General features: G+C 46.4%; 1 protein-coding gene across 4 annotated transcripts in view; it reads left to right on the top strand.

Moving 5' to 3' along the window:
• The first annotated feature begins 251 nt into the window (after nucleotides 1–251).
• LOC148818130 (uncharacterized) overlaps nucleotides 252–18,242 on the top strand; it is a 99,219-nt gene continuing 81,228 nt past the window's right edge. For all 4 annotated transcript variants that reach the window (XM_088937547.1, XM_088937546.1, XM_088937544.1 and 1 more), the window contains exon 1: nucleotides 252–536. The gene's annotated coding sequence lies outside the window, so the exon portion shown is untranslated. The remainder of the gene's footprint in view (nucleotides 537–18,242) is intronic.

Below are 18,242 nucleotides of genomic sequence, written 5' to 3'. Positions count from 1 at the left end.
CACAGAGGCGCCGCGGCTGGACGATAATGGTCAGCAGCCAGCTGCAGCAGGTGAGCTTTTTCATCTACCTCCAGCCCTTGTTGGCGGATTGTGCAACCCCGCATTTCGGCGGCAGGGTAAAACAGTGGGAGTTTATTCGGGGGAGCGAGAAACAAGAGGAGTAAAAAGAGGCGGACGGGCCTCCCGAGTGGCGAATCGGAGTTCCGAAACGCTCTCGCTGCCGTGCGCTTGGCGAAAAGGAGGCAGTGCCTCGCATTTGAATGCGCCCGGAGTCTGATTCGCTTCCACTCCGACGCTCTCTGGGATCCCGTGTCTTGAGAAAACGTCTCTCGCTCTCTCGCTCTCTCTCTCATTCTCTGTCCCTCCCTCTCTCTCTTACACACACATCTCTCTGCCATTCCCTCGGAATACCTCCCGTGTCAGGAAACAAACAGCGGGGCGGTGGCGGTCGTGGTCGTGGATTGCTTTGCTCGGTGCGCCCCCCCAGTCTTCAATGAGCCACATCTGGTCTACTGACTGACAGATCTCCTGGAAAGGTAGGCGATAGCCAGTACTGCGACATTTTTGTTATTCCGACTCTTGCATTTGTTCTTTTTTTTTGTCCGTCGTTTTTCTACCCAAGACATCCTGTTAAGTTAGGCGGTCTTTACCTTGAAATGACTGGTGTCCGTGTCGATGAACTTCTGCTGTCGATGTCAGAAGGGTGAAGAGCTTAAATAGCCCGTGTTTTTGTTTTCCGCTAACAAAACCGGCAAGCGCTGCGCTGTCAGGGCTGTCTCGTGATTTTCTGCTGCGCCTGTCTTTTTAAATCGGCGCTGCTTTCTTTTCCCCATTCTGTGCTGGTGTGTCGTGCGCTTGATGCTGTGGGTTGGGTGGGTTGACCAGCCCGTGGCCAGAGAGAGGGTCGCGAGTGGGACGCTCCCACTCAGGCGTCAGGCGCGTGGCTCGGTTCGGTGCTCTGCGAGAAGTGCGTGTCCGTGGAACACGGTAGCCGTCCCCGAGATCTTGAACAATGCAGTTTTGGCGAACTGGAGCTCCGCGAATAATCACGGTGCACTGTGACGCTTTGCAGGGGTAGCCGTGTGTTCAGTGGTCCATCCCGGGGAAAGAGCAAGCAGTACACGATGTATTAAAAGGGCAGGGAATTGCATGAGAAGCCACAGAGGTGCGTTCAGACAAAGGGTGTGTCCGGGACATCTCCTGCCACAGCCGGGCGCTTGGAAAGGGGCCATAATGCGAAGTGATTGTGTCTCTCATCTTTGCACTTCTATTATCTTGACAGCTACGCTACGACGTGTCGCTATTGCGTTTATTTTTGACGAGCGCTGCGCCGCTCCCCGGCCCATTTCAGCCGGCGTTTCTTTGCACGACGAGTAAACCTCCACCACCCTAATAACAGAGAGAGTGTGTACCGCGCCGTCTTCGGTGTCAGGGCTGAGGTCTAGGTGTTGAACAGCAGGGGACGTGCGAGTGACGGTGTTAGTCGGGGGGAGGGGTTCCGTAGGGATACAACGGTCTGGCCTGGCTAGTCATGAGAGAGCCACTGGTTGAAACCTCTGACCACTGAGCCAGCTGCTTTGTTCACACGCTAAGGATGTCCAAGCTCTGGCAGGCGAGCCTTGTAGAGCTGCGGGTGGAGTCTAGGGTTGTGGAGCTGCCTGGCAGGGACGAGGCTGAATGAGGCAGCCTGTTTGATTGGAAGTGGAAGCAGCGTGCCACCTACAGCGTTGAGGTGAGAACTCGGAATGCTGGGAAGTTGCGACACCAGCTAGTTGCAGGGAAGATCATCTGTGCGTTAAAGAAGAGCGCTGGCACTGTGTGTGCGAGTTTCGTGTACATACAGTATGCAAGGGCGAGAAGGGACTGGGATGAGGATTCTTCTTGATTATGGAGCAAAACATCATTAAGCGCCAGAGTCCCACAAAGGGTGATGTGCAAAATTCTGAATTGCCCCAGGTCTCAGTTAAAAGAATGAATTGGCGCTGTGCTAAACACCTACCTTGGAAAGAGGGATTGATAAGAGCCAAGGGTGACAGTACCACGGTTCGTATACAGCTTGTTTTATGACGCTTAACTCGCTTAATCCCACCCCCTTTAATAATGAAGGGGACCAGAGGAAAATCTCCGCTGGTTGTGTCGGGGGCGGTAACCTTTATTTTACATGCCCGCCTGATCGTGACGCGTACAGAGCAGGAGCAGCGCCCCGGGTCGGCGTCCCCGCGACAGGCACACGGGCGGTCGACGAGCCGGCCGCCTGATTCCCTCCGGCGAAGGCAGCTGCAGTGGAGGGGAGTGTCGGCACATCGCTCAGGTCACGCTCGACAGTGCGTGTCTGTCATATATATACAGTATATACACGTAAATGCAGCGTGCAGCGTGCATATAAAATACCCTGAGAAAAGTTCCACCATGTTTCATCTGCATTAGTATTTTCACAGCGATCCATTCCTTATGGCGTCCAGTGCTTTTGCATAGTTTTACCCTTCCTGATGATCTTTTACCATGCTGCTGAATTTTTTCCCCCACTATACCTCTGGTAGTTTCCTCTGGTTTTACAAGCGTAAAAGATTAGGTCAATACTCTTATATTTCTGGAATCCTTAACAGCATTTGTATCGTGGCATGAGTTTTGAAAGCTGTTTATACAGTATGTTGTGTACAGTATATGCATGATTATGATTCACTAACCCCCAGTGATTAAATCTGGCTCCTGCACAGTGCATAACACTGTGCTGAGGACAGCACACAGTACTCCGCTGCACACTGACTCATTTGTGTGTTTCACAAAGCCTCACATCTTGGGGTTGTTAGTTCATTATATCATCACAGCAACAGAATTAAGAAGATGCAGTACCAGACAAAAGTTTGAGTACACCTGCTTGAAACCAGATTATTCATGATTATCTGTGCTTTAAACTGTATAAACTTTTCTATAAACACTTTAATATTCAATTACATGATATATGTTCTTAAGTGAACCACATTGAAAATGTTAATTTTCCATTTTCAATAAAGTGAACACCCAAAACAAGCAAATTTCAGTCCGCTTCAAGTTAGTCAGGTGAGTTAAAAGTCAGAAATCTGTATAACATTGTTTTAGAACACTAAAAGAAGTTTAAACTTGTCTTTGTTAGATGTTTTCACAGTTAGCTAGAATGTTACCTCATTAAACGTTTGTCACCAATTATTGGTAAACAGGTAAGGGTCCACGATTACTATAAATATAGGGAACATGGGCAAAAGTTTGGAATTCCTGCATGAACATGGTGAAATTTGCTCAGTTAAGCAAGGAAAAAAAGCAGTCTATAGTTACTTTACGAAATGAAGGCCAACCTTTAAGACAAATTGCAAGAACTTTGCAAGTGTCAGTAGATGCTGAGGCCAAGACTATCAAGCGATATGAAGAAACTAGCGCTCATGAGGACCGCAAAAGGTCAGCCAGGCCAAAGGTGACCTCAGAATCAGAGAATACGTTCATTAGAGTCACAAGTCTGCGAAACCGGCGAATAACTATCCCATGAAATACAAGCTGAGCTCAGTGCAACTAGAAGTACAGATGTTTCAACATCAACTGTTCAGAGGAGGTTGCGTGAAGCTGGCCTACCAGGAAGAATTGCTGATGAGAAACCATTGTTAAGAGGGCAGAATAAGAGGAAGAGACTTGCCTGGGCCAAACAACATAGAAACTGGAGCTTTCAGGCCGTCTTCACGCCACCTGGTGAAGTGGTAGGTTAGTTGGCTTCTGGGAAAACTGTGTGACTGTGTTTGAGTCTGTGTGTGCGATGGCCTGGCGTCCTGTCCAGGGTGTATCCTGCCTTGCGCCTGTAGATTGTCTGGATGGGCCCCAGCTCCCCTGTCGCCACGAACTGGATGAAGCAGTTGGAACACGGCTGGTTGGCTGCACCAGTTTGCCTTCTGCTGAGCCTCCTGGCGCTGAAGATCGTTTCTCGCGAGCATTGGAAAAGGCATCCAGTTCTTTGGGCGGCTGGAAAAAAAAAACCGGCTGCAAATCTTGTGTGCCTGTGGTGAGCTGGAGCAGGAGATGCAGGAGGTGCAGCTGGTGCCGGAGGAAGGAGGCGGGGGAGGGAGTGAGGCCTGATGGGATAGTCAGGCTTGTCAGCTGCAGGTGAACTGAGGCTTTGACCACACCGCATAGGAATACCCTCAGGGACAAGAGAACCTTTCCACTAAAGACATTTTTGAAAGATATATGTGCTTTCCCCTCAGCTCTTTGAGTACTTATTATTCTTCCCTGGTTGCTGCATCAGTAGTGGTAATTGCACCCGCGAGTGAAGTCCAACAGGCCTGACCTTGTCTCCTGTGTTTGCTCACTCTGGAACTGTGTGATAGGAGCTAGCTCCCTTTTTATTGAGGATAAACGCCACAGGAGCCCTTAAATTTAACAGGTGCTGAACAATGTAGCCAGCAATGTTCCCTCTAAGCTGTGCGCGGTTGTGCGCGCACACAGGTTATAAAATCAGCACACACAGGAAATTGAACTGCGCACAAAAAAATTAATTCCAAAAGAAATATGATAATTATAAAACAAATACTAAACCGACCACGTGAGACTGGCTGCGAGAGGCCCAACTTGGCTGTGTGCATTATTATTGTGACTCGATCATCGATATCTCTGCTCTCGTAGTCTCGTACCTCCCTGCTCATGCTCGCTCGACACTCAGTCTCTATGACTGGGCTCGTTGAATAGCTCTCCTGGTCTTTTAGATCTCTATGCTTCTATGTGAATGAGTATATTAATAAAAAATAATTTCAGGTTTACAATTTTCAATTTAGTGTGCACAAGTTTTTATCACTGCACTGAGGAAACAATTTGCACAACTTGAAATTTTTGCACACACAGGGCTTTAAGAATTAGAGGGAACATTGGTAGCAGGTGCGGTATATTAGAAAGCACTTTTGTGTACCGAGAATGACCAGTGCCTGGAATATTACCAAGACCCATTGCAGAGATAGTGATGCTGGGATCTTTCAATATTAGGATCAGAGCTCAGTGCAGTGGGGAATGGAGGTCTGCAATTTTGGGGCTGAAATGCCTCTTTGTGTCGTACAATTTCAGTCTGTCCTCATTCTGGCCTGTATGAAACTCACAGGGCGCACTCTGCCTGAAAATGTGGCATAATCTGGATCAGCATTTCTGTAATTTCTAATTGTGCAAGTAAAAGTACTTTAGTCTTCACCCTAGCATTAACAGGACTGGCATTTCTTTTCTGTAGCTGGGTGGACTGGTGCAGTCTGGCTTAGGGGCACAGCGTCAGTGTCTTCAGTCAAGCACACATTTGAGAATCAAGAGCCCTCATCTTTGCTCTGTACTGCGCCTTTTCTTTGGAAACGTCCCCTCGTTGTGCAGTAACGCACGCGGCATGTGCGATGTTTTTTTTTCCTTGAGGAGTGTTTATCTTACCTGCCTGTGTAAACTAGGTGCTTTGATAGGACGGGGAGCCTGGATGTGCCACGAAGATCAATTAGTGAGTAAGGCTGTAATCTGTTAAGAGTGGAAATTCTTTAGCTCTGCTGAACCAACTGTGCTGTACATGACATTCACGGATGCTTTCAGTAATACAGCCCTTGAGAATGCCAATGTTTTTTTTTATAGCTTCTCCATCCTGCATCCCGATCCGCTGCTGTTTAAATTCGTTATTTCCAGGCGGCGTGTCAGCGATTGTTCTCGATGTCTCCTCTCCCCTTGATGCGTTTCACTTCCCCCCGAAGCTGCCTCTGCCTCTTTGAACCGTTACCTGGGATCTCATTAGGACAGAGACGGATCTTCCTCGAGACGCTGGGAATACTCCTGGCTTTTCTGGATCAGGCTTCAGCATCTAAAGCGAATCCCGAGGGGGGGGGTCTGGCGGGAGGTGCTGACTGACCCCCTTGTTTCATCTGTGCTTACCACACTGCTGTGCGCCTGCCTTGGAGAGAGAAGACGGCACGATGTCTCCCTCTGTGCCAGGGCATTCCAAGCCCAGAGCAGCTCAAAGCTGCGGCAGGCGCCCTGCCTCGTTCTCCCGGCAGCTGACGATTGATCTGTTTCTTCAGCGAGTGGGGAATTTTGCAGGGCGAAGCCTGAGGCAAATGAGATTTTCCAGCCCGGTCTAAACGGAGGCAGGGCGTTCTGCAGACGGCCAGAACTGCTCTCGCCCTCTCTCTTTCTCTCTCACACACACACACACACACACAGCCCCAGCCTGCCGTGGGCCGAGCAGAGTTAATCAGCTCAGAGTCTGAGCTAATCCTCCTCCTGCAATCGTCCGGCTCTCCTCAGCCTGCTCTCCGACACTGACACAGGAAGGAGAGCCGCAAGCAGAGGTGCATTTTGCTGCTTTCCTTTAAGTTGTTAAGAACATATAAAAAAGGTTACAGACAAGAGGAGGCCATTTGACCTGTCTTGCTTGCTTTGGTTGCTGTGTGCAGAGGGCCTCCCTCCTGCAGTCAAACGGTACACTTGCTCTTGCTTTCCAATCATGCCTTGCATTCAGTGCTGTGATCCTGTCGGGTCTCTGGGCTGACTTTATAACATAACATAACATAACATCTTTTTATTAGCCCTATACAATTTCTTGCATTAGGACTTTGTCTTTTCGCATACCCCAGCTTGCTCTCCAGGAGACACACAGGCAGGGAGAGAAGCTTGGGGTCAGAGCACAAGGTCAGTCATTGGACAGCACCCCTGGAGCAGCTGGGGTTAAGGGCCTTGCTCAGGGGCCCAATCGAGTAGGATTCCTCTGCCAACTGCTGGATTTGAACCAGCAACCTTCCAGCTATAGGCACAGATCCTTAGCCACAGAGCCACCTCTCTGCCCAATGAATGGCTTTGAGGATTTTGAGTGCTCATGAAGATACAGAGAAGATTTAGGCCAGTTAGGCAGTCTTGTTGATTTGGTTGTTAGTAGGATTACAGTATATAATATTATATACTTAACACTCCACATTTAGTACTTTTTTTAGAATTGTATAGTCTTAGCATGCCCAGAGGGGTTGGGCAGCCAGTTGACCTCGGACCCCTAGAGGTTGTTTTTCTATTTACAGAGTTTTTAGTTCCTCTCCTCCGTTGTCTTCTGGCTTTTTCCTCTTTCTGTATTGTAATGTCATATATTGTCACACAGCTTTGTTAAGTGCCTTGGGGCAACCTTGTTGTGAAAGGCGCTATATGAAAATGAATTGCATTGAAATTGAATTGAGTATATGATTGTTTAGAAGCAGCTTCAGCAGCATGGCTGGGGCAGTTTGCTCCAGACATCCACCTCTCTTTGTGTAAAGATTGTTGATTTTGTTCCTCAATGCACTCTCTCTTAATTTCAGCTTGTGACTTTGGTGTGGTTTTACATTTCTAGTTAGTCCAGAAATTGTTCTCTTGGTTGTTCTTGTAACAAGTCACCTGTATCTCCTCACTTCAAGGCGGAAGAGGTTGAGTTACTCCAAGTAGTCTGTGTGAAACCTTCTTTTAGGGCCACGGACCATTGTGGCCTTCTTTAAACTGATTGAAGAACAGCAATGCTCTTTTTTGTAAAATGGTGACCATAGGTGTGCGAATAACGTCTCACCAGTGCACTGTAAATGTTAACTTTTTCTTGAGGTTACAGTGGAGTGTCCATGCTCACCTAGGCTAGTAGAGACACCCAGGGCTTAAACGTGAGCAGAGCTGCAGTGAGCTGGAAGCCACCGGGACAGTGCGAGGATTAAAGTGCACAGAGAAGAGGAGGGACTGGTATTCAGTTGTAATTGTAGTGGCTTTATCCTGAAGGCAGTTTCAAAGAGGAAACTCGTTTTGTAACATGAACTGCGGTAAAGGCAACCTGCAGGAATGTCAGCTGCTGAAGGCTGGTGTTGTCATAAACATCCATTACAATTAACAGCGTTTTATTCATCTATTATTTTTTGCTGCGTGCTTGTTAAGACAGGTCCTGTTATAAACAACTTGTGTCCCACTGAAACCACCGGAGTGATTGCAGTAGCTTATTTTACCAAAAACAAGAGGATCCCAGGAGCATTCCACTGTCCTGGGATAGCTTCACCCCGGCTTCTGCAACCCCGAATAACGGACAGGTGTAATCATGGTATTGGGTCAATGTGATTGATCATTGATTGTGGCTGTTAGGCAGTGTTTGATCGTTTTAAGAGCTAGAGGACAGCGGCTGGTTATCTGAGCCCTTCATTTGGCTGTGCTGAACAAACACTGATGCAGAAATGATGTGGGAGATGACTTTAGTGCAATCATTCAGGCCCTCGTGGGAACCATATTGTAGCTCAGTAAAAAGGGCCATTGTTTTGTGCTCCTGAGGAGAAGAGAAATTCTGAGTTGCAGTGGGAATCAGGGTAAACTCAGGATGGATTGGGCTGACAGGACCGTCCTTGTTTGACATCTCTGTTTTACAAATGTGCCCTCCGGCATTTACTATGCCCTCCAAGTAGTTTAAAGTGATGAGCACGGGAAGCGACAGGGATGTCAGGGTAAAAGCTTATAAGAGGTTAAAAAGGTAAAGTTAAACATTTTGCTAACTTTAAAGCTTGGGACGATTGTGAAACTCTGTGCATTATCACCTGAACCGTGAGATAGACCCATTAATAATGACCCTGTGCTGAATGCAGGCTATTTTCCATGTCACTACACTGTGCTAATTGTACTGTCATGCAGAGCTAGCTGCCGAGGCTGATGTGAGAGCACTGAAACTGTTTTTTTTTGACAACAGCAGACTATTAAGCCCATTAGAGATGATTTGGAAATCAAGGCACAAGCAGTCTCGCCAACATGGGGTCGAGTTTGGGATAGCAAGGAGCACTTTCGATAAAAGCCATATTCTACTTTAATTCCAAAGTCTCTGGCATGCTAGCCTCTATAACAGGGCATCATGGTTTGTGGTGTGCCTTAAGACGTCTTTGTGCCAAAAAGGGAATTTCTGCTTTCTTTCCTTTGTAAGGTCACTAGGAAACACACTGCCCGTGCCTGGCTTGCTTTCTTTGTTCAACCCTTGGCACTTCTTGTGTTGTGGCGTTTGAAATTTCTGGTGGCTCGTCGGGTGTTTTTGCAGAAGTTGCTACAGACAGAGGAGATGGGTAGTAGTGTTTGTGCGAGGAGGTCGCTGGGGAATTGCACGGGGCGCAGAGCTGACCTGCATTTGCAACTCAAATGAAGGAGGCTGACTCTGGGGCACGTTGCAGTGCCTCAGAGGCTGAGACAGGTGGCTCAGTGCCACGGGGGCCCCATCCTTTCAGAGCAACCTCCCTGCTCAAGACCAGGCACAACCCTGTGCTAGTCTTGCCTGTCCAGACCCGCACGGCAGCTGGGCTTAGTAATTAGTGCCGAAGTCAGGGGCGGGTGTCCGCGCTTTGTGTGTAACACGGAAAGTGTTGTTTGTCAAATGTCTTATCTGGCTGAGCACATTATCTCTTCACACAGGGGGGGATCAGGTGCACTAACCTAACTGCCCAAAACAGCCTGTCAATGCAAAATAAATTCCTTACATTGTCACTTTTATTTCATGACCTTTCATTTCAGCCACTGTAGCTAGTGTCAAGAGACAAGACGGGTGTGGAATATGCTACAGAGATTTGCATATTGGAGCACAAACACAGTGCTGACCTGCCTGGGCAATGTGTTTGAGGAAGAATAAGAAAAGCATTTGTTCTGTGGTCTTTTTGTTTAGTATCTGTATTCCACAATTATGAGAGCAAACATTTTATTTTCTTCTTCATTTCAGTATGGGCCGCGCAGTGGCCTTACTGGGACTGAATTGTTGTACCAGTGTGACAGGGATTGTGTGTAAAAGAACTTCCAGTTTATACAGATGTAGAACATTTGACTGTTTCACGATACTGATTTTTTAAATTGTCCTTTTCTAATAAGGTGCTTTATAAAGGACAGCAGAATGAATCACCCGCTGTAAAAATAATAATAATAAGCTTTATTTTATATAGCGCCTTTAAAGGTGGCTTCTCAAAGTGTTTTACAGAATGACAACAACAATAAATAAAAACAATACACAAGATAAAACACAATTTCAATATACAGAGGAGACTGTGGATGGTGGTACTAAGTAAAGGCTTTTCTGAAGAAGAGGGTTTTGAGTCTGGATTTGAAGGAGTTTAGAGAAGGTGACTCTCTGATATCCTTGGGGAGAGAGTTCCAGAGCTTGGGGGCAGAACAGGAGAAGGCCCTGTCACCCATACAATGTAGATGGGCTTGGGGGACAGTAAGGAGACCAGAGTTAGAAGAGCGAAGGTTGCGAGGTGGGGAGTAGGACGATAATAGTTCAGACAGTACTATTAGTAATAATAATAGTACTAATAGTACTGAGGTGCCAAGCCATGCAGAGCCTTATAGGTGAGCATGAGGATTTTAAAGTCTACATGGAATTTGACCGGAAGCCAGTGCAAGGACTCCAGGATAGGAGTAATGTGATCATTTGCACTAGACCTGGTCAGGATTCTGGCTGCTGAATTTTGGACATACTGCAGTTTGTTCAAAGTAGATTTAGATGCCCCAGCGAGTAGAGCATTACAGTAGTCAATTCGAGAGAACACAAATGTGTTGATCAGCTTTTCAGCCACAGTTAGTGATAGCATAAGGCATAGTCTAGTGATATTTCTGAGGTGAAAAAAAGGTGTTTTGACAATATGCTGCACATGTGGTTCGAATGTTAAGCCAGAATCGAATATTCGAATAAGGTTTTTTAATTTAGATTGAAGCTCAAGTATAGAACCATCTACAGATAGGGTTACAGGACTGGCTTTACGAATTTGATGGGGGGTGCCAATAAGCATGATTTCAGTCTTGTCGCGGTTAAGATGAATGAAATTTTGAGTCATCCAAATGTTTATGTCAGAGATGCAATTAGATAGAATAGAGACAGCCACATCAGTGCTAGGTTTGATGAATGGGTTGATGTGTCAAGCCAGCAGCAGCATGAACACATGTCACTTCAGGCTTCTTTGTTTCTTCAACAGGTGACATCGTTCCACATCTTGAGGCCGTGAGCGAAGATGAATGTGCTAATCTAGGGACTCGGCTGTCTCGTGCCTTTTCCTGAGGAGCTGTCTGCCCGCTGTCGTGCAGGAGCTCTGGGGCATTGCTCCCTGAAACATGCTACCTCAGGCGGGGGGCAGGACATTTTAACCAGCTGCTCCAGTATAATGAATATAACCGGGGAGTAATTGAAGATGATTGTCGAGGGAGTGGATGAAACCGGCTGATAGTATTGAACATTACGCTGTGCAACATCAGTAGTGAAGTAGAAATACTGTACACATGTAAAATGACTCAGATTCCAATAACACACCTTTTGCAAAAGAAAGAAGAGGAGGCTTCTGTTGTGTATAGGTTTCCACTGTGGGTGAGTGTTTTTTTGGGGATAAGAGTAGCTGGGAAGATCAGGCACAGGACCTGCAGTGCATGGACTGATTGGATAGCGTGAGCGGAGAGATGTCTCGGGGTCAGGGGTTATTCCAAACATTTCGATCATAGCAGCTCGAGGGAATAAACATGCTTCTGACTCAAGAGCTGCCTGTCATTCCAAATGGCTGCCCCTCAGGTCACCAAAATAAAACCATTGCTTTGGGTTCTCCTGAAGGACTCTAAGATGCATTAGTGTAGTCATGTCATCAAAGAAAAATGCGATTCTTAGCTTACATATCCACAGGATGTCCTTTTGCTTCTTGTACATATAATCTTTGATTTTCCTCAGCTGTTTGACGTTGTTGCCAGCTGTTAAACATGCTGACTGCACCCATTGCCTTTGGAAGCAGTTCAGATGGTTTTCCATTCAGAACACATAGATTTCCTTTCAGAAATATCTCTTTATATCAGTCTGGCTGCTAATCTGTCTCAGGGCGGGGATTCTTAACCTTGCTTTGGCTTTTAGCAATCACATTCTTCCTTCCCTTCACAGTGAGACTCAGAAACCTGCCTCCTCACCGAACACAGCACTGTCACTATTTAATCGTTTATGGTAATGGACACTTTTTCTAGTGTTAAAAGTTTGTAGTGTTTGAAGGTTTATTGTGCATTAGGAAGTATTGCACAGAAATATTCACTATTCATCTCGAAGAAACAGGCTTTTCCATTACGGTTTGCTGACATTTGCCAAAATGTATTTGCTTCTTGTGCTATTCTGACAGATGGATTTCCATTCTATTTACTTTCTCTTAGTCCTGCACTTCTGAATATTCTTCTGGGTCTTACACATTGTTGATGGAAAATATTAATTATTCTAGGGATATTCATCCCTAGAGGAACAAGTACATGCCTGTAGGAATGTGGAAAGCGTTCTTTAGGATGCTGTAGAGCACAAGCCCCAGAGCTCTGACTGACGGTAATGCTCAGTGAGTCAGCAAAAATGTGAAACAATGTGGTTTTATCGTGGTGTTTTTTTATTCTTTGCTGAGTGTCTCCTCTGCCCCCACCATCTCGCTGTAATGCTTCAGGCAGGATTTACACAGGCTTGAACCTCAAGTTAGAAACTCCTTTTCTTCTCCAAGCCTTCAGTTCAGACCAAAGCCGCAACACTCAGGAGAAAGACTAATCTGTGTTGTCTTGGGTTTGCTGTTGCAGCAGCTTATTATTCAATTCTGTCTTTTGTTTTGCTCTAAAAACAGCTCAGCAGCTACAAATGTGCATTTTTATGTAGAAAAGCAGAAAGTGTGAAAAAGGTGGCCCAGTGCAACACCCCAGTGATCACCTCCAGTGTTGTTGAAGTCTCAGAAATACCTTGTTGACACTGTACATGAAAAAGCAGAAGCAGAAAGGCAGACCTCACAGCAAGACAGAAATACGTTTACATCATATCTATTATATATCACAGATTATTAGTCAGGTACCGGAGCTCTTAAACATAAAAATCTCTGAAATAAACAAGGCAGTGTGAGATATTTAACCTGTAATACATCTGTAAAACACTGGCTCTAATACCTCTATGCTGATGGATGGCTTTCAAAGATTTGTGGCTTCCAAGTCAAACTCATTTTACAAGTTGTGACTTCAAACCTAGTTCATTTTCCAATATCTTGTCCCGTTGAGAGGAAAATCTTGATTTCATTTCTTTTTCGGGGTCAGCATTGACATTTACTGGATCGGAGCATATAAACATAGACACTTTGGTTTAGAAAATGCGTTTTGCTCAAATAGCAACAGCTTTAAAAATCACAGTGCAAGCGTGTTCATTCTGATGAAATGTCCTGAAGGCAGTGATGCCCAATGACTTGGCGATGAATTGGTTCAGTTGTGGTTTACCGAGTGGTGGGCTTCAGTCGGCTGGGGTATCTCTTGTGGCAGCTTCCCCTGGACTCTTGGCATCTGAGAGGGCTGTGACTTTTGCTGGCATTGGTGAGACCTGCAGTCTCTGTGACTCTTACTGGAGTCTAGAAGGCTGAGACCCCAGTGGGGCAGGAGCTGAGACCCCTGTGGGGCAGGATGGCCTCAGTGAGAGCTGAGACCCCGGTGGGGCAGGAGCTGAGACCCCTGTGGGGCAGGATGGCCTCAGTGAGAGCTGAGACCCCGGTGGGGCAGGAGCTGAGACCCCTGTGGGGCAGGATGGCCTCAGTGAGAGCTGAGACCCCGGTGGGGCAGGAGCTGAGACCCCTGTGGGGCAGGATGGCCTCAGTGAGAGCTGAGACCCTGGTGGGGCAGGAGCTGAGACCCCTGTGGGGCAGGATGGCCTCAGTGAGAGCTGAGACCCCGGTGGGGCAGGAGCTGAGACCCCAGTGGGGCAGGATGGCCTCAGTGAGAGCTGAGACCCCTGTGATGCAGGAGCTGAGACCCCTGTGACGCAGGAGCTGCGAGTCTGGTGACTTGTGATGGTGACAGAGTTGTGACCCGATGACTAGCATGGCGACAAGAGGCGCTTTACTGCTCAGACTGGTACTACTCTTCATGAATGGAGGATGCTCTGACACATTTACAAATGGATGCATGTCTAGTGAGCAAAGCTGATTCTCAATATGACTAGAAAATAATGGGCGATCCCAGATTCAACAGGGAAAAAAAACATGGGAGTTGAAGAAGGTATTGAACAAGAAGGAATAGCCTTGTGCCCTTCAGATCTATTCAAACACCAGATACAAAAGAAGCACAGAACACCATGTAATGGACTGAGTTATGCAGTGATTAATGTGTCATGCTTAAAAAAATCTAATCATGCTATACTGTAATCATTATAGCATTGAACAGAGCAACGTTATGGCTGTCACAGATCATTTAAGCCCAGAATAGACAAGGGTCACATTCATTCGCACCTCTAGGTATTCCTTCCACTAAAATCCAGCAATTCCATTTCTTTGGAAATTTGGAGAATGTTTTTAAGCAAGATACTGTGCCATTTGAAAAGCCTTCTGTTATGTGATGTTTGTTTTCCTATTTCATTGGGGGGTACAATTAAATATGTATGAATTGTCCTTATATCAAAATGATGGGGAGTTGGAAATATCTTTGCAGCCTCAATGTAAGCAGTCTGTATCTTCTCTGTAACCCATTATCCCAGAACCCGGCACCTGTGGAGGCTTGGCTGACACATTGAGGTCTCGGATACCTTCTTATCTGGGGCCCCTTGACTGTAATCCTTCTGAATGTCACATAGAGGGACATATGAGTGACACAGAATTTCTCTGTTTGAGCGTACCACTGCAGGATTAATTCGAAGGATTACTTAGTAAGTTAAGAGGGGCATCAGAATGATAGGAAATTGTGGTGTTTAGAATGCTTCTACTTTGCAGGCTGTGTAAGGAGGGGATGATGCTCATCTTGTGGTTGTTAAGATGAAGTGCACCCCAAGTCGACAGGAGATACGATGTTGCCGACTTCCAGAGAATCTCCTCCTGCCTCCCTGAGTCCAGGGTCTGCTTGTGTGCTGTGATTCCGTCCGCAGGGTGCTGTGTAGCGAGTTAGAAGCTTGAGCTTGCTTCTCCAGTTTTTTGCCTGGGTGAGGATGCTGGGCTCACAGTCAAAGTCTTCTCTGCAGCAGTAGCAGGCTGGCTGCTGCCCTGCTGTGCCCGTGTTTGTGGCTTCCCAGCCTCGCAGCTCCCGTCAGAGCAAACCGGTCTGACTGGTCTGTGGGCAGAGCCCAGGGAGCGCTCTCCTCAGAGCCAAACAGCTCCTGCACAAACATTGCAGACTGGGGCTCTCTTCCGACTGCTCCACCATGACAACACCACTTCGCCTCGCAGGTTCTCCTGACAGCCTTTCACGGCAACAGACAGCTTCTCCATTCCCAAAGAGGCTTTGTTCCCTGCTGAGCATGCCAGCGTGCACCGTGCCCAGGAACGTCATGTTAATAATTACCACGGGAGCTCTCCCATCTGCAATCATGATCCCTAATAATGTCACCAAAGCTCTTCAATGCTCACGTCGACTCCGGTGTCTAAATACTGAAAACCGAGCCACTCCAGCGACACTGAAGTGTCTTCTGTCCACCAGAACGCTCCCTTCCCAGCTCTTCCACATTCATCACGAGAACTGAAATATTCTTTTCTCTGCTCAATCTCAAACTCTTTCATTGTCAGCTTCTTCACTGCGGATTGGCAACATTCCTCTGTTAGCCCTTTAAGACTGTCGCATTCCCTGTTCAACAAGCCCATTCTCCAGCAGGCTTGCATCATCTCGCAGCTATCAGCTCTCAGTGTTTTTCATAATGCCAAGGATGAGATGAGCAGATTCATAAATGACCTGCTTGGAAATCTGAGACGTTTATGTCCATTTGTGGTATCTAACGTGTCTTATGTCCTTAAGAGCGAGCTTCCCTTGTTTTCCACCTTTCTTATGTTCTTACATATGAGCTCCCATTATTTCTGACTTGCTTATGTTCTTAACAAACTCCGTGTTTCTTATGTTCCTGTGTACCAAAGCATCCCAGTCTATGTTTTTCTATATTTTCACAGCTTTCTTGTTTCGGAATGGAGATAATTATAAGGGCAGCAGTTATTCTTGAGGCCACACTTGATCTCGTGAAAAAAACAGAATAAAAAGCATGAGTTTGGGTTATTACTTGAGCATCTGTCTGCTTTAACAATCTCTCCTAAACAAGCTTGCATATTGACTAAAATATATTTGACGCCTATTTTCCCAGTGAACCGTGGGCAAACTGTCCACTCCACAGGTAATCAATCACATTGAAATGTGCTCAGTTTTTGTCCACAGGGAATATTTACATTATTGCCCATGAGAGTACTTTTGTCTTGCCATTAGAGGTGTATGAGAATCGTGCAGTTGATTGAGATAGTTGTAGTTACGTTAGTATTAAAGATGCTAATGGCAATAATTAATTGCCCATCACAGATCTGCACCTGCACATCCTGCCAAGCCAGTCCTTCACTCTCACTCTCTGTGCCAGATGTATTCAGCCTCAGGCAGTTCCCATATTTCTGCATTTCCTGTAAAAATGTAATGGAGAATCCACGTTCCTTTAAAACTCAGTGGAAAAGACTCTGTCTTATCAGCATTGACTCAGTCCCTGACAAATAAGAGACCTTAACAGTTCAATCTGAATGTGTTCTATTCATCTGTGTCCAAGTATTCTTGTTTTCATTTTACTAAAGATCCAACTTCAATCCTAAATACTGTACATTTCAAGTACAGGCATGTTGTATATTTGCATGTTTCAGATTTGGACAGGCTGTCAGTGGTCAGTGAGGTTGGGAAGGGACAAGATCAGAGGGGGGAGACTAGCAGCTGTGCCCCATCATTGGAAAGTGCATCTGAGATCAGCGCTGATGAGTGAATCCAGAATTATGGGCTGCTGTGTTCCCCCAGCATAGAGCTACGTCTGTACCCATTACTGTAAAAACCGTGATACATTGGCTCGGTCTTTTCACAGTTTATCCTTGACCTTTCCAAAACTAGATCATGGACACTCTTTGCATTTCTATGAAGCTGTATTGTGCTTTACTACACCTCTCTGTGCTGTGCTATGGTGATCTTTGCTACATTGTTCTCCGCTTTTAGCGCAATATGTCACAATAAACCTTGGGATACAAACACAGTTTGTGAAGAAATGTTCCACTTAAACAACTCAGAAAATGAAGAGCTTTTGGATACAGTGTCTCATTGTTTCCTGTTTTGGAGTGCAGCAGGTGATGTTGCCTTTAACAGAGCAGAGTACAGAAATATTTGAAATGCGCTGCTCTGTGAATACAGCTTACAGTGCTTCAGTTCCTCCTTGGCAATTGTGCATGTGTCAATCAGTAACAGAATATTTCAAGGCCAACAGAGGCCGAGTATGTTGCAGGGCTCAGTGAGGCTGCCATAGTTACCGTCCTTTCCGAAACAACTTTATTGTATTTTTGTGATAAACACACAATTATTTTTTTGTGTTGTCATTTCCCTTTTATTCAAAGGAGAGTTTTAAGAAAGCAGCGTGTAGTGAGAGGCAGTGAAGAGGATTCCCTTTGTTGCAGTGACTGACAGGGCGGATGTGGGTGACAGTGGCAGCCATGAGGGAGAAACTGCCAGGTTCAAGGCTGAGGTGCCGACCAGTTCTTCCAGCAAAGCTTAGAGCAGGGCTGGGGTCTGTGGGAGAGAGGTGACAGGACAAAGGAAACACCTAGTCTTTAAAGCACAGGGCTGGGGAAAGCTACTGTACTGTAGGTTACCCTCATGGAATTTATATACTGTAATCCTTACACTTATATAATGCTTTTCTGGACACTCCACTCAAAGCGCTTTACAGGTAATGGGGACTCCCCTCCACCACCACCTGTGTGTAGTCCCACCTGGATGATGTATTGGGAGCCATAGTGCATCCAGTACTCTCACCACACACCAGCTCTCAGTGGGGAGGAGAATAGAGTGATGAAGCCAGTTCAGAGATGGGGATTATTAGGAAGCCATGATTGGAAATGGGAAAATTTTGCCAGGACACTGGACATTTTAAGGAGAGAATCAAGACCTCAGTTTTACATCTCATCTGAAGGACGGGGCCTTTTTACAGTATACTTTCCCCCCTACTGACCCCAGGGTAGTGCTAGGAGGTAGTGCTCAGGGCTGAGGGTGAGCGAGGAGGTAGTGCTCAGGGCTGAGGGTGAGCGAGGAGGTAGTGCTCGGGGCTGAGGGTGAGCGAGGAGGTACAGTAGTGCTCATGGCTGCTCTCTTCTCACTTGCTCACTTCATTCCAGGAGAGTCCCCTTTGAACAGAACTGCCATGTGGAAATAAATAGTATAACCCAGCCCAGCTCTGCACTGGAACATATTTTCTCTTCCTCACTGTTCGGAAAGCCTGAAAGATACTATGCCAGGTGTGTAGGTCA

This window comes from Atractosteus spatula, chromosome 19 (genome assembly GCF_055471065.1).
Source record: "Atractosteus spatula isolate fAtrSpa1 chromosome 19, fAtrSpa1.hap1, whole genome shotgun sequence".
In the NCBI taxonomy this organism is placed as follows: Eukaryota; Metazoa; Chordata; class Actinopteri; order Semionotiformes; family Lepisosteidae; genus Atractosteus; species Atractosteus spatula.
This window is presented reverse-complemented; position numbering and strand designations above follow the sequence as displayed.